This window comes from Molothrus aeneus, chromosome 3 (assembly GCF_037042795.1).
Source record: "Molothrus aeneus isolate 106 chromosome 3, BPBGC_Maene_1.0, whole genome shotgun sequence".
Classification (NCBI taxonomy): domain Eukaryota; kingdom Metazoa; phylum Chordata; class Aves; order Passeriformes; family Icteridae; genus Molothrus; species Molothrus aeneus.
This window is the reverse complement of record NC_089648.1, coordinates 20,355,495-20,370,398: the sequence shown is the minus strand read 5'-3', so window position 1 is coordinate 20,370,398 and position 14,904 is coordinate 20,355,495.

The window sequence follows — 14,904 nt, the reverse complement described above, 5'->3', positions numbered from 1 at the left end:
CTCCTCTCACGGGGCCAAGGGGCTCCTCACATGGCAAAAGACACTCCCTGTAGGGTCTGAAGGGCATATTTGAAGGATTCTGCAATGAAAGTTGCTGTAGACAGACGCACAACAATCCATGTATGTTGCAGGGGAGAGAGTATGGTCCCAAAGGCCCTCAGTGTGGCACATAGTGGTGCTCCCAAGGCTCCTGGTGGTCCCCAGGTTCCTGGCAGCTTGCATTGACCTTTCTAGAGAGGGAACTGATGGTGCTGGGCCTTCCTGCCTCACTTAACCTTATTCCACCTCACTACTAAGGAAGAGGAGGAACAGCTCCCAGATGATTCCAGCACACAGCAGTGGGCTCTTGTACTTAGGAAGTATTTGCAACTTGATTTAAAATTAGCCCTTAGTAATTTAAAGATGGCAATGAGAGCAGCATGAGACTGAGAACAGACTATTTCAGGAGTATTTGTCCAAATTCAGTAGGTAGAAGTGAGTTTTCCAGGGCTGCTTTCAGTATGTTACTGGAAGCTCAGCTTGTGAGCTAAGTCCCAAGAGGTTTTATTCATGGAGGGCTCTCTGCCTGGACATCTGATTATGCATAGAAGTGAGGCTTTTGGGTTGTAAAATTAGATGGAAAATGTCCACTCTGGGAGAGAAAGTACAAGTTTCTTGTGAAAGTGCTCTGGGAGGAACCAAATCTCAGGTGTTCACAGCTTGACTTGCACAAGAGAACTGTATTTTAAAGCATCTGTGAATAAATCTGTGCAAGCAAACATGACTTTTCTTAGCAAAATACCTGAGCACCTATATCCACTGGGCAGTTTGTAGGCTGGGAGTGTGACAGGTCATGGTGCCACCCAAGTGCTTCCCTTCAGCCACCCCTATAGTGTACCCCAAGTACAGCACCCCTTGTCCTGGGTTTGCTGCATAATCCATGGAAAGAAAACAGCTCATACTAACAGCTGAGGTGAATCTCACCAAAACCCACTTGTCTCTCTTCTTTTGTTACTTGAATCTGCCCTGTACAATATTTTATGAGGAGCATTAATGGTGCAGGTATTGATATAAACCTGTGTTTTTACAGGTGTGAATGGTTTCCAGGTCCTCCTCACGTATTCTAATTCAAATCATCATGTAAATTTTGACAGTGAAGCCTTTAAGGAAATAAAAGAGTTTTTACGGTGTGAGTTTACTAGATCTGTGTTATCTATTTAGCATCCAGAGGGCTTGAATTGGGCATAACTACCAGAAATTTAATTATCTTAAATCATAGGATGGGAAACTTAGAGTCTGTCAGATACCTTTGGACACTGAACCTGATTCCAAGGGTCATGGAATATGGAGACATTTTGACTGGTATCTGGTTATGGAGCTGAAATCTGGATTTAGATCCAGTAATTAGCAGTAGACAGAAATGCACCAACAAACCTTACCCACACCACTCTAAGATGGAAATGGTCTGTCTGCACCTGGTCCAATTCAAGGAGCAGGACTGGAGAGCACCTTGTGGCAGCCTGATCAAGGGCAGCTAGCAAGGTCCTGAGGGATGCTGGCAGCCAGTAGCAGAGCACAAGGGGCTGTGCAGACAGGCTGTTCTCATTCTGCCCCTCAGGGGTCAAGCAACACCCTGCCTGGCAATTCCCTTCACATCAAAGGAGCCTCCAGAGGCCCTGCTGATGGTCATGGGGGGCTGCAATACCAGTGTAAATCTGCTTGAGCTGGGTTAGCAGTGTGCTCACATATGGTCTTGGATTGTACCTTTCCACAAACCAGCTGTACCTCTCAAATAAATACATACTGGGCAAAGCTCAGAAATACATCTTTCTAGAGATTATTTCCATCTGCACATCACAAAGGATATATTGATTTAGCTACACTCCTGAGATCAGAGTGGAAACACTGTATAGTCGGGAAGCAGACACATATGCTGCTTATCAAAGCTATACATACGGTACAAAAAGATACCAGTGTGGAGAGCAACCAGCTATATTTGCACCAGCACACAACCTGTCCTGTAATTCTCTAAAACAAAGGAAAAGGAAGGGCTGAATGCTACTGTTCCTGAGCCACACAAATGGCATGTGAGGAGCCCACCAATCCCAGCTGAACTCATGGACATGAGGGATCTAAGGAGTTGACAATTGCTGTAGCTGTCAAGGGTTGCTCCCAAAGCCTATGTATTTATTTATTTATTTATTTATTTGCATTTCTTGGAGCTGCAGAGAAATGTGGTAATTTATACAATGGCAAAGAATATCCCAAATGAGCTCCAAGTGGAAGCCATCACCAGAGCAAGGCTGTATTCCCTCTGCAAAGTCTTTTCACCCACCCACAAGGAGGACAAATTACATATTCCTCAAAATTCATGCCATCTGTGTTTGTAGATGGTGATATAAGTCCAAAATTACAGAGCAAGAAAATGAGTTACCTAGATCACACAGTGCCACTGTGTGCTGGCAATGTACATACCTCAGACTGGTGCAGGAAAATGTCAGTAAAATGGTCATCTGTGGGGGCAGAGAGGACACTGTGGTCTCCTGCAGCACTAATCCTCCCTGGTGTCTCTGGGATCATAGAGAATGGGGAAAGTTACCAGAGGAAAATCATAGAATCATTTGGGTTGGAAGAGACCTTTAAGATCACTGAGCCAGACTGTAAACCCAGCACGGCCAAGTCCACCGCTGAACCATGTCCCTGAGTGAGTTCACTAGATGTGTGTTGCAGTGTACAACCTAGTCTTTTAAATATCTCCCGGGTTACTGACCCAACCACTTCCCTGGGTAGCCTGTTCCAATGTGTGACAACTCTTTCCGTGAAGAATTTTTTCCTAATATCCAATCTGAACCTCTCCTGGCTCAATGTGGGGCCATTTCCTCTTGTCCTGGCCCTTGTTACTTGGGAAAAGACTCCCTCCTTGCTACAATCTCCTTTCAGTTATTTGCAAATATACAAATAAGCATATATAGGATGATACTTGCACCTATTTCAGATATTTTCTGGCTTCTTGTAGCTTTGCAGTTCAGCATAAATCAGGCCAGAGTTAGCAGAAATGTCCCTGGGTGTGGGAGTAAAGGACTGTTAAGTTCCTCTCTTTCCTTATTGCCAGCCACTTTTGTACCTCTCCTAAAGCTCAAGTACCCATAGCACTGAGTCAGCAGGACACATCCCATCAGTGATCCTCAGAAACTTCTTTGAAAAGTCCTTGGGCTGAGTTTAAATGTCTGCTAAACAGTTTAGGCCAAATGGTCTTTGCTGCAGAACTCTGCATTGAAGTCATCAAACAACGTGCTGTGGCTGTTGTATGTGTATCCACAGGAGATTTCTTTCCCTAGACAAAATGATCAGAGGGATGAAACCCCTCCCTGACAAGGACAGACTGAAAGAATTGGGATTGTTCAGCCTGGAAAAGAGAACACTCCAGGGAGACCTTGTTGCAGTCTTTCAGCACTTACAGGGAGTCAACAAGAAAGAAGTAGGCAGAGTTTTTAACAGGGCCAGTAGTGATAGAACAAGAGTTAGCAATGGTTTAAACTGAAGGAACTTATATTCAGGCTACAGATAAAGGATGAACTTATTTACAGTGAGGGTGTCAAAACTCTGGCAAAGGTTGCACAGAGAGGTGGTGGATGCCCCATCCCTGGAAGGTCAGTTGGGTGGGACTCTGGGCAACCTGTTCTAGCTGAACATGTCCCTGCTCATTGCACAGGGGTTGGACTACATGACCTTTCAAGGGCCCTTCCAACCCAAACTATTTTATGATTCTGTAAGAAAGAAGCCTTATATTGGTGTTATTTGGACAGTCTCAGGAAGATGAAGGCCAAGAATCATTGGTTCTGACAAAAAAATTGCCGAAGTGCCCTGAGTACCAAGATAGAACTATCATCAAACTCCTTTCATGTCTCCTCTACCAGTCTAATGCCCTGCATAAGTAGGAGAAGCATAAAAAAGAAATCTTTGATGGCTTCAAAAGATAGTACCCTTGAAGCAAATGATTGATTACCAGACAATGTTCAGGTGAAGAAAAAAACAGTTACTCTAAAACAAATGGCCATCTTCAACAGTCAGACCGAGACCACTTGAGGATGGCTGGAATGAAGCACAGTACAGTGCCTGCTCACTGGGAAGAGATGACTCTAAAATCCTTGAGACTTCCATCTGACCCAGGTACAGATGAAAGTAACCTGGGAGAAAGGGGTCAGTGAATCCCAAAACCACCAAAGTTTCCTCAGCACAGGGTTTGCTTTCTCTGCAACTTTGCCATCCAGGAAAAGAGACCTCATCGTGAGCAAGAGATGCAGAATCAGGCACAAAAAATGGCATAGCTGCTTCTCCCTGGAAAATTCCACCCAACATCTGCACAGCAGCTGGATTTCCCAAGTCTATTATCTCATTTCACTGATCTGAATGAATTTGCTCTCAGAACAGCTGCAGATATGTATATATCAGTCATGGCTTGATTCTCTATGTTTTACCTGAATTAAATATTAATTAGCTACACTGTCTTTTCTCCTCCCACTACTAAATGCTAATTAATTGTAATTCATTATGGAAAAAAAAGTGGCACATAAGTAGTTACTTTGGCCCAAAACATGAATCAGTTCTAAAAATCCAAACCAGCCCTAGTCAATTCAGAGTTTGAAACACTTCTGGGGAAAAAGTTCAACTTCAGTCTCATTCTTTCCTTACAAGACTCTTAAATACCTTTTTTCTATAGATTCATCCAGAGAGATGCATCACTAATATACTGGCCAAGCATGGGGTCACTAACTCATCTTGGACAGTTTCTTAATACAAGAAAGGCCCCACAAGAGAAAGTACAGCTATTGTGTTTGGCATGAAGTAAAGACACCAGGCAGACTCTAGAACCTTAAGTTTGCAGGTTTTGATCCAGAGTCACTTCAAACAGCCTTCCCATCCCTGCAGCTCAGAGGTCATAAATACTTTTGTCTCAAAACACTTAAGCTTCCCGCTGAAATGGACATATGTGCTGACAAGTTCTCAGCAAAAAGGATTCTTTCTGTGAAGATTTAGAAGTATGAAGAACACACTTAAGACATGTATTTCCAAAAGGCAATTTATGGGGTAGATGTACTCCTCGGGGAGTATTTATCAGATAGGCTTAATGGCCACAACTAGCTTTAGACTGAAATGTCACAGACTTTTTCTCTTTTTCTTTTCTTTTTTTTTAACTGTCTGCTGTTTACAACACACTCTGCAAACAAGCTGGGCTGTGCAGCTCTGCATTTTCTAACAGCGGCAGCCTTTCTTCTTTCTCCCTATAACAAAAATGCTTTGAAGTCCTACGCTGTTAGTTACAAGTATCCTGATATTTCCCCAGCAAGGATGTAATAGGAGCCAAAACAAGCCTCCAGGTGCCAATATTGCACCTGACAAATTAGGCACACGACTGGAAAAGGATGGGCCCATCCTTCTGCTTAATGTTCATTTCCTCTCATTTCCACGTTAACAGGAAGTAGTTGGAATGGAAAAAAAGACTTTCCTTAAAGACCTGAACTATCAAAAGCCTGGGGCTGTTTCTCCTTGCAAACAAAAAACTTGGAAGCCAGCTACGTCCTATGATTTGGAGCTCATTTACAGTGACTTGTTTAACCCCTACTGACGGCACGATGAACAGGATGTTATGATTTATTTAACACTTAAAGCGGGTGTGAGAACAAGGTGGATGGTGCCCTTAGATGTAGTCTTTTCATAATTTATTGCTCCAAGTGCTTAATTTTTCCTCAGGGAAGCCTTTGATAGCTGGCTGCTGCGGTGTGGTTAAGCGTGTGCATTAAGCTGTAAAGCAAAAATATTAATAATACTAAAAATAAAAACCGTAACCAAAGTTACTATTTTGCATAACAAGAACTTGCACGCCTCGTTCAGCTGAAACTCAAAAGTGATAACCCCACACCAACCAAATTGACTTGAGGATATTTAATGGAGCAGCACAAAGAGTGTTGAATTTACCTTCTGAGGACTTGAGCTGCACAAACACAAAGAAAACTCACTCTTGCAAAACGCCGCACAGCTCCTGGAAGGCCACTGGAGAACCGTAACAAAGTCAGCTAAAAAAAATAAAATTACTAACATCTCCTACGCTGGTACCACAGGGGACTCTGACCAAGAACAGAGTCACAAAAAATGTTATGTTTGACTGGCTTTAAAGTTGAACTGCTGCTTAATAATGTTGTAGCATCCCTAAGAGGGGTTTATCTTAAAACACCTTCTTTTGAATGGTCCATAATCTTTATCTGGAATACAGAACCATCCTTTAGAAATCATTTTCATGTCAAAGTTACTCAGTGAAATAATGTATAGATCTCCTGCTCTCTGGAGATCAGTGTTCAGCTCTGCTTCATGTCCTTACATTGAAGGGCCTTCAATGATCTGTAGGACTGCTTGCACCTGTGGATAAGGGACTTCAACTTTGAATGTTAAATACCTATTTCAGGGGTTTTTTTCTCTCTTGAGCATGCATGTGTGTGAGTAAGTTGTATTTTGATATAGACAGGTAGGTAATTCATTTCACTTTTAGGAGATGAAGTAACGATTTTAGCAAATTACATTTGTCTCTTTAATCTTATATTTCCATGCACACTGAGTTAAATGTTGTAAAACTATCAATTCTGTCAAAACCTAACAGAAAGAAAACAAGAAACCCTGCAATCTTAATGTCCAAACTGACTGGTGATTAACAGGAATTAAATGTGCAGGAATTCCAAATCTTTTCTGATCGGAGATGTCTAGATGACTTTTGTTTTTCCCTAATTGTATGAGGTTTCTACATAGTATTTAAGAATCAATTATATTGCAATTGATGTAATTAACTCTAATAATCCAGTAAAAGTCAGTAGGAGGGCTATTCAAGTCAATAGAAAAGAGAGACTATATTATGAAGGTGTTATTAACCTATACAGATTTTACTAGACATTTCCCTTTCTTACATAATAAATATACAGTGATGAGGAAGGCTGTCATTATAATTTAATGGGAACAATGGTTCATCACTTCCTTTCCTGTACAAGCCTTAACTAATTCTACATACAGTGTATAAGTAAAATGAAGTTAAATGAATCTCATAAATTAGCTATTAATCATCCATCAATCATCTGTTGCTCCATGATTAAAATCTGTGTTGCATTCAGAGCTGGGAAAGGTATTTGGGGAGTGGCAGGAGCTGCATGTACATCTTCCAATTAATTTATTCATGCACTTCCATTTTGCATTGCCAAGGGTACTTACTAAAACCAGTCCTGAAGTCAGAGAAAGTCTCCTGAGGAAAGTTCCAGCCCTTCCCAGAATAAAGTAAAACTCTAATTTCCATATTTATAGGCATCACTCTGGCTTTAAGCATTGTTGCATATGAGAACCTCATTCACGCTTCTCAATTCAGTCAGACAACTCGTTTTGGGGAAAGAAAGCAACACTATGAAGTCAGGGAAAGTGAGGCAGAGGTCTGCTATATACCTTGCAAAGTGAATTCCTCTGCCCAAGATCCCAATCTCCTGTCTTATGCTCTAAGACTTCTGCATTGCTCAGAGGCAAAAGTGGGTTCTACCTGAATATGGCTATTAAAATCCAGCTTTTTAGGAACTTCTGTCTTCACCTTCATCAAGCTGAGAATAAGCCTTATTACATATGGAAGACTGCATTGATCTCATTAGCAGAACTGCTTGTCTTGGCAGTAGACAAAGATCAGTTGTCTGTGCTACTGTTATCCAATATATTAGTTGCCTTCTGAGAGACTGGCTACAGGTGATCCTCTTATCTTGCATCTTGGCAGCCTCAGTCTGGGCAGCTCTTCATGGCACCGTGCATCTCTCTCACAAAAACCACACTGGACCATTGCAGGCAGCTCCAAAGCACAATGAACACCTTCCTACATAGAGCTGAGCTGATCAAAAGAGGCCCAGGAGAAGGCAAGGGCAGTGTTTGAGTTACTCTGGAGTAATTTAAAATCAGAATAAATATTGAATTACCTGGATCCTCTGTGCAGTGTTGCCGAATGTATGCAAAGAATGAGACTGAGGAGTGGAGTTTTGTTTGTCTGCTGTCAAAATACTTTTTCAAAGATCTTGGGAAGAGGGTATAATTTTTGAAAGCTCTTCTTATGCAGACCCCCCTGCATCTTTGTTCACATGTTATCACCGCTTTGAGTAAGATGTAGTACACGTACTCAACTAAAGAAAGAGGGAGCTGTGATGTTGCAACAAATACAACACAGAGGAGTCCAGTAATGCTTTGTCGCTACAGTGCTGATTTTTTTTTTAAATCACAGCAGTAGGGCAAGTGCTCTACAGATATCAATAGTTGCACCAGAGCTGACCTATGTTGCACAGAATGAATGAGCTTTGACTATAGGAACACAGATAGGCAACCCTGCTGACTCCTGCTGAATAAACCTATTGTAAAGCTGGCAAACAGCATCCTTCCAGGGCTCTTGGACTTGTGGCTTCATCTAGTCTGGGACTCCTCAGTGTTTTATTCTTTATAACAGCATCATACTTTCCCATACTGCTAAACACAGAAGACATTTCTGATGTTCACATTGCAAGGTCCACTTGCGGTGTACTTGATTTGGTGGTGTTTGACAAAGCCTTTGCTTTAATTCAGGAGCCAGTCCTGTGATAACAAGGACATAGATGGAAAACCAGTGCTCCATGAGGCATTAAACCTCTTTTTTTCTTGTTGTGGGCCAAAGCAAAATGCCGACGGGTGTCACACAGCCCCACATACCAATAATTAGTTCACCACAGCAGGTGAATTTGACCACAAAAGCTGTTCTTTGAAAATGAGATCTTTTCTTTGGGGAGAATTGTAATGCCTAACTTCCAGGCATGGGAAGCACAGTTGTGATGGAGTTTAAGAATAACACGTCCTGTGCTGCAGACACCACCCAGGGGCTGAGCTGGGCTGCCCTACACCTTGCCAGCACTACCTGAGAAGCACAGGGCTGCTTTTTGGGTGCCTTTGGAACTGCAGTGCCATGCAAACCAACTGTGCCAAAAATTATAGACTGAGAACTGTTAAAGTACGGCAATTCAGCAGTCAAAACTTCCTTTATTTAAATCCCCAAACACCACTTAGTTATGTAATAATCTCAGTTCTTTCATGCTCCACAAGCTTGCCTTAAATTGTCTGGAGCAGCTCCTCAGCCGCAGATAGTCCCAGCTCGCAGAAGGCAGTGGCACTGGGATGCTTCCCACCAGCTGCCGCTCTGCCTCGACTGCAATTGCATTTCACACACAAAAGATGACAATAATCTATCAAAAAAACCACAAAACAAAAAAACCCCCACCCTCCCCCTCAGTTTGAATTGTCATCGGCAAGAAAAGGTTCCAGTGTTTCAGCATCCATGGAAAATCAATACTGTCTTATCTTTATTTTATTACTTAAAAAAAAAATAAATTCTTGCGATGACAGTATTAGGTAGCACTGTGAAAAACAACTAAATATAGCAGTGGATCATAGTGGGTGTGAATGGAAAACAAAGGAGTCAGGAGCAGAGCTCCTGCTGCTGTTACGTCACTATAACACCCATAATTATGTTATTATGTACACTGCCCACTTCAACTATATCTGGACACCACTTACCATGATAAAAATCTGATTACTAACATGACATATAATCTTGGTTTCTTTGATTAACATTAACTTCTGTCTTCTATATTCTTTTTCAAACAGACAGGATATTTGTTTTGCCTCCCTTCTACAGAGAGTTTGGAAGAGTGATCACACAGGAAAAATGAAAAAAAGGTCATTTAAAATCTCATTGCTGGATTCATTTTAGCTTGGTATAAAAACATATCAAGCCACTTCTAAGGTACTGCTGTGCATAAATTCTCATGAATTCTCCTCACAAACATCTAACTTTTATAAATACTATTAGCTCCATACAGAAATTCATCTGGATTTAGGGCATGTTTAGCTATAGAACTGCTACACCTTTTTATGCAGAGCACCATAGCTTTTAAACTTAAAATGCCCTTGTGTGAGGGGTAGGGGGTGCATAGCTCGGTACCACGTGGATCCCATGGGCTTTGTGCTGGAAGAGGATTTGGTGTATCCACGAGGATGTCCAGTGGGGTGGCCATCGCTGCTTCCCAGCACTGGGCAGGAGGATCCCTCAGGTATTTCTCACACCCTCCTCCATTGCCTGTGTCCCAAAAAGCTGTACCACAAATTCCTACAGCAGGACTGATGTTTGGACAAAATATGGTGTTTTAAAGGCCTTGGGAACTCTTTTTATTTTTTATCTAGAAAGTGAGGGGGGGGAAAACCAAAACTGGCAGAAAAAAAACCCCAAAAAACAAAAAACAATGCCCTTCAAGATGAAAGAGTATTTTTTTCCTTTAACTAAATGAATATTGAAAAAACGTATATCTTATTATGTCTTCAGCCCCTGAGGTTATCCTATCTGGTTTGTTTCACAATTCAGCAGGAAAAACCCTCAAGATATTTCTAAGATAACTGTTAAATGTCTGACTTTCATCTACAATAGAGGAAATCTGTATTGCCAAAAGCTTGTTCTCAGAATTCCACCTTAAAACAGTTTTAGTACCACCAGACCAGAAGGGTTTGATGCCAAAGAGCTGTTCTGTCCTATTGAAAGCAGAGAATGGCTTCCTCTGCAATATGTACAAAGAGCAAGGAAATTTACTCAATTAATGTGAAACACAAAATGGCATCTGCCATCTGGAGATGCACACAAAAGCCACGGGCAGTCAAACACTTCTTAAGACTTTGGCATGTAAAATTAACATATTTTAAGACTTAAAAGGACATGTGAACTCTGAGCTTGCGAGGATTTCTTGTTTCTCACAGCAAAATAAAATACACAATAGAATATTTCCAATGTAATGTCCCAGAAATATCAGTGCTAACCACCTACAAAAATTTGCCTGTGACATCGAGGCTACCATTTCTATACTGGGGTGGGAATTGAGTGGCTGTTCACTTAAATATGCATTTTTAAACAATGGACAGAAATAGGCTTTCACTAAACTTTAGAACCACACTAAAGTATGGTATTTTACTGAGACCTGTGTAAAAGTCTTATTTCCTCTTGTGTGTGACACTGTGCAATCACTGTTTTTATTTTTCATTGCAAAATCAGAGTGATGCTGACTAGTCAAGTCTAGTGCAGATTCAAAGTGTATAAAAAGGGCTCCCTTTTCTCCAAGCATTTTAAGCATTCTCTTCTTGAATAAAATGAAGAAAGTTCAGCTCCAGTGTCTGTTCCCTTTTGTGTATTAAAAAACCCATACTGGTTTAAAAAAAACATGACATATGGCATCTAAGTGGTCACCGCCATAAATTATTCAACTTCTGCTCACTCCACAAACGTAAATCTAACAAAATACAAAACCTGAGGCCTCTCTGGCAAACTCATGGTCACATGTCCTTGGCGGGGTCTTCAGCAAACATTTGGCCACACAGATCTGGTCACTGCATCCAAAGTATTCACCCAGACACCCACTGTGATATACATATTCACCTGGTTTTCACTCTACCTGCATCCTTCATTCTGACACTCCCCAGAATCACTTGAGCAGAGCCTCCTGATATTTTAGGGTACAGCCCTTACCCCCTACCTGTTAGGCACACACAGCACTGGTTCCACAAGCCCTGTTTTCTTTGGTGTTTTGCAGAAGAAGAGAGAATGACAAGGAAATGGGAGAGGGGAGAAATCAAATCCATTCCTGCTTAAGACTATGCGGTTCAGCAGCAGTTTCCCAGGCAGTGTTGCTCAGGATGTCCGAATAAGTCTGCCACATGTGTCTTGCAAAAGCAACCTTAATTTAGGTACCTCCAACTTCCCAATTTCACAGTTTTTTCCCTAACTTTCTTTCAGTGAATTTTTTTTTTGTTTGTTTTTTGGTTTGTTTGGTTTTTTTTTAAGGCACCAAAGTGAACATTTCAGAATACACCAGAAAGTTGGTTCATAGCCAAGGACACCAACCCTGCAAGTACTTACTCATGTAAGATGGGATAGTGTAGCCAGTGCAATGCAATGGGATGACACACAGAGCAGGTATTCAGATGTTTGGGAAAGGGTGACAATAAGCTTAGCAGACCTAGAGTGAAGTGCCAGGTGAAAAAATTCTGAAACAGTGACCCTGTTATTTACTTTGCCAGTTTCATGGTTTTTTATGTTGGATATGAGTTGTTGTCTAAGGATTAGTTTTACTGATTAATCTTTTAATCAAAACACTCTTAGAAGTAACACAGCAAAAAAAAAAAAAAAAAAAAAAGGTAAAGCATAAGATGAAACATTCCAGTATCAACATCCATGTGGCCCATATATTTAATGCCACATTCTTATAGCAAAAAAAAAAAAAGTACCTCAAACTGATCAAACTATATACTCAGCCAGAAGAAGAGGGCTGAGAATGCACTAAAGAGACATTTAAATTTTATTTACCAGTTTGTTGATTTGTCCTTGCATTTTTGAGTGTGTGTGTGAGAGAGGACAAACAGAGACAGAGAGGGAAGAAAATGACTCATGCCTGACAATGTTACCATGAAAATGGTCATAGCTGTGGGCTTCCCTGGGGGAATTTGTAATACCACAGCAAAAATCCAGCTAGCCTGCAATTACGGTGCCGGCAGCGAGTCCCTCCAGCACGAGCCATAATGTCTGGCTGCAGCTGGTGGGAGCACTCTGGATGCTTTCCCTCACCAGGAACATCCTGGGCTCTGGGGAGCAGGTGGCTGCTGTGGGGTGAAGCTGCTGGGACACCCCCACACATCCAGGCAGGCAGAGATGTCCCAAAAACTCCTCCCCACAGAGGGATGGAAAACAGAGTGTGCTTTAACGCACAGCTCCCCTCTTAGCACACACAGGCACATTTGGTGTAGGATCCCCAGCCATTCCCTCCTAGAGCAGAATCCCATCCTGCAAAAGAAACCCCCAGTGCCACTGATGTGAAGGACTCTGTGTTAAAAATAAAACCACAGTCCTCAGCAAAAGCGAGCAGGGTTCCCGGGAGAGGAGTGTGAACCCAAGCCAGTGACAGGCTGGAAGTGCAACATGACGGAGATGCTGCTGTGACCGGACAGTTGAGGGATGAGCCGGGGTTTCCAGGCATGTCACAGGGATGACATCCCGCGGCTCCGGGGCCGGGGCCGCTGAACCTGCTGCCGGCCAATCCTTGGAGTGTCACTTACATGAGCTCCAAAGTAATCTTCTGGCCCACCCTTCAGGAAAAAGATAAGATGTCATGATCAGCTAATAGGAAGTGACAAGAAGAGATAAAATGGATGGGGAGGGAGGGAAGGTTTCGGATTGAAAAGGCATTATTCTTTCCTCTAATGCCAACCCTGCTAACAATAGGGCTGAGTTAATTAATGGGCTATTTGAGCACTTTCATCCATTTTTGCATATAGCATTAATTTTTCTACAGATACATATAACACAATTAACCTATAGCTTTTCAAACAATCAGACATGGCAATCCTTTCAAACTGGTGGGGAAAACATTGCACTTTTACAGAAAAAAGGGATTTAATTAGGGAAAAAGATTGAGAAGAGTCTTTGTTCCTCTACTCTTCCAGCCATTGCCTTCCATCTGGCATGGGAACTTATTACCAAGACATCTGAGCATCTTTCATAAAAAAAAAAAAAAAAAGACAAGCAAACACACAAAACCCCCAAATTTCTGGCTTTCCTCCCTCTTTAGAGTAGAAAATCCTATCTGTCAAGCTTAGTTCACTTGCAATTAAGAAATCTGCTTCACTCCCTAATGAAATGTTAGCGCGTCACTTGACAAAGTCCCATTGAGCACAGGGAGAGAGGTTTAGGCTGGAAAACACTTGTAAAGTTTCTCCCCAAGTGCTGCTCCAACGGCACCTCTAGCTGGGGGGGCTGAGTGCTACCCCCTGCAACCACCCGGCTGCACAGGCACAAAGCCCCTGGTACTCAGTCAGCTCTGCAAACTTCAACAAAAGCCTAATCAGAAGTGCCAGGCTTTTAAGATCATAGCCCCGCCGTGATGTTAATCAGTCCGGCGGGGGAAGAAGCGTCTCTGGTGGGTACAAAGCCCAGGACAAGGGGTTGCGATCCCTGCGCGGCTGCCGCAGGAATGACAAATAACAGCGGCGAGCTGCTGCCTGCGCCCGAGAGCCCAGCGCGCACCACGGGCACAGAAAGGCTCCCTTTATGCCGCAAAGAATTCGCAGCTTAACCAAGCCACAATATGTTTGGAAGCTTTTGCCAAAAAGTAGAAAAACCTGTGGTCAGTGTAGCTAGGCATTTGATAACAAGCGTGGTTTCTTCTGCTCGACATATTTTCCTGATGTATTTGTTTGTAAAGGTAGAGATAAGTATAGTAACACAATCTGTTCCTTAATATCATAGGCAAAGAAAAATCACTAGTCACTAGCTACAGCAGTTTACAATCTCTGTGAGACAGCTGCAAGTATATGTTTATTCTTTTATTCTAAAAATCTCAAATGGAGCCTGATCCTGAAAACCCTTCTTCCTCCCAGTGATGCTGTCTGCAATAATAATACTAATGAAAAGCAACTGCTGATGGAAGGAAAGAAAAGAAGGTGAGGCTCAGATTGCCTACCCGATGCTTGCAATGGTAAATCTTCACTAAAGATAAGAAAGCAGATTTGGATGTGCCATATCACAGAAACAAGTCATTCTTCCCTATCTACAATTTTGACAGTTATCTATGGAAAATGCAGACTTAAAAAACTCTTAAGAATAATTATTAGAATTCATAGCCAAAATAACATACATCAGCCTTGATTAGTTCCATGAAAAAGCAGCCTTAAATTGATAGTTTAAAAACAGGAAAATTAGCGGTATGATTAAGAATGAATGGCTAATAAAAAGAATTTTGCTAAAACAGATTAAGGTTCAGATCAAGGTCACAAAAGGAACTGATTGAGGAAAACTGTCATTTT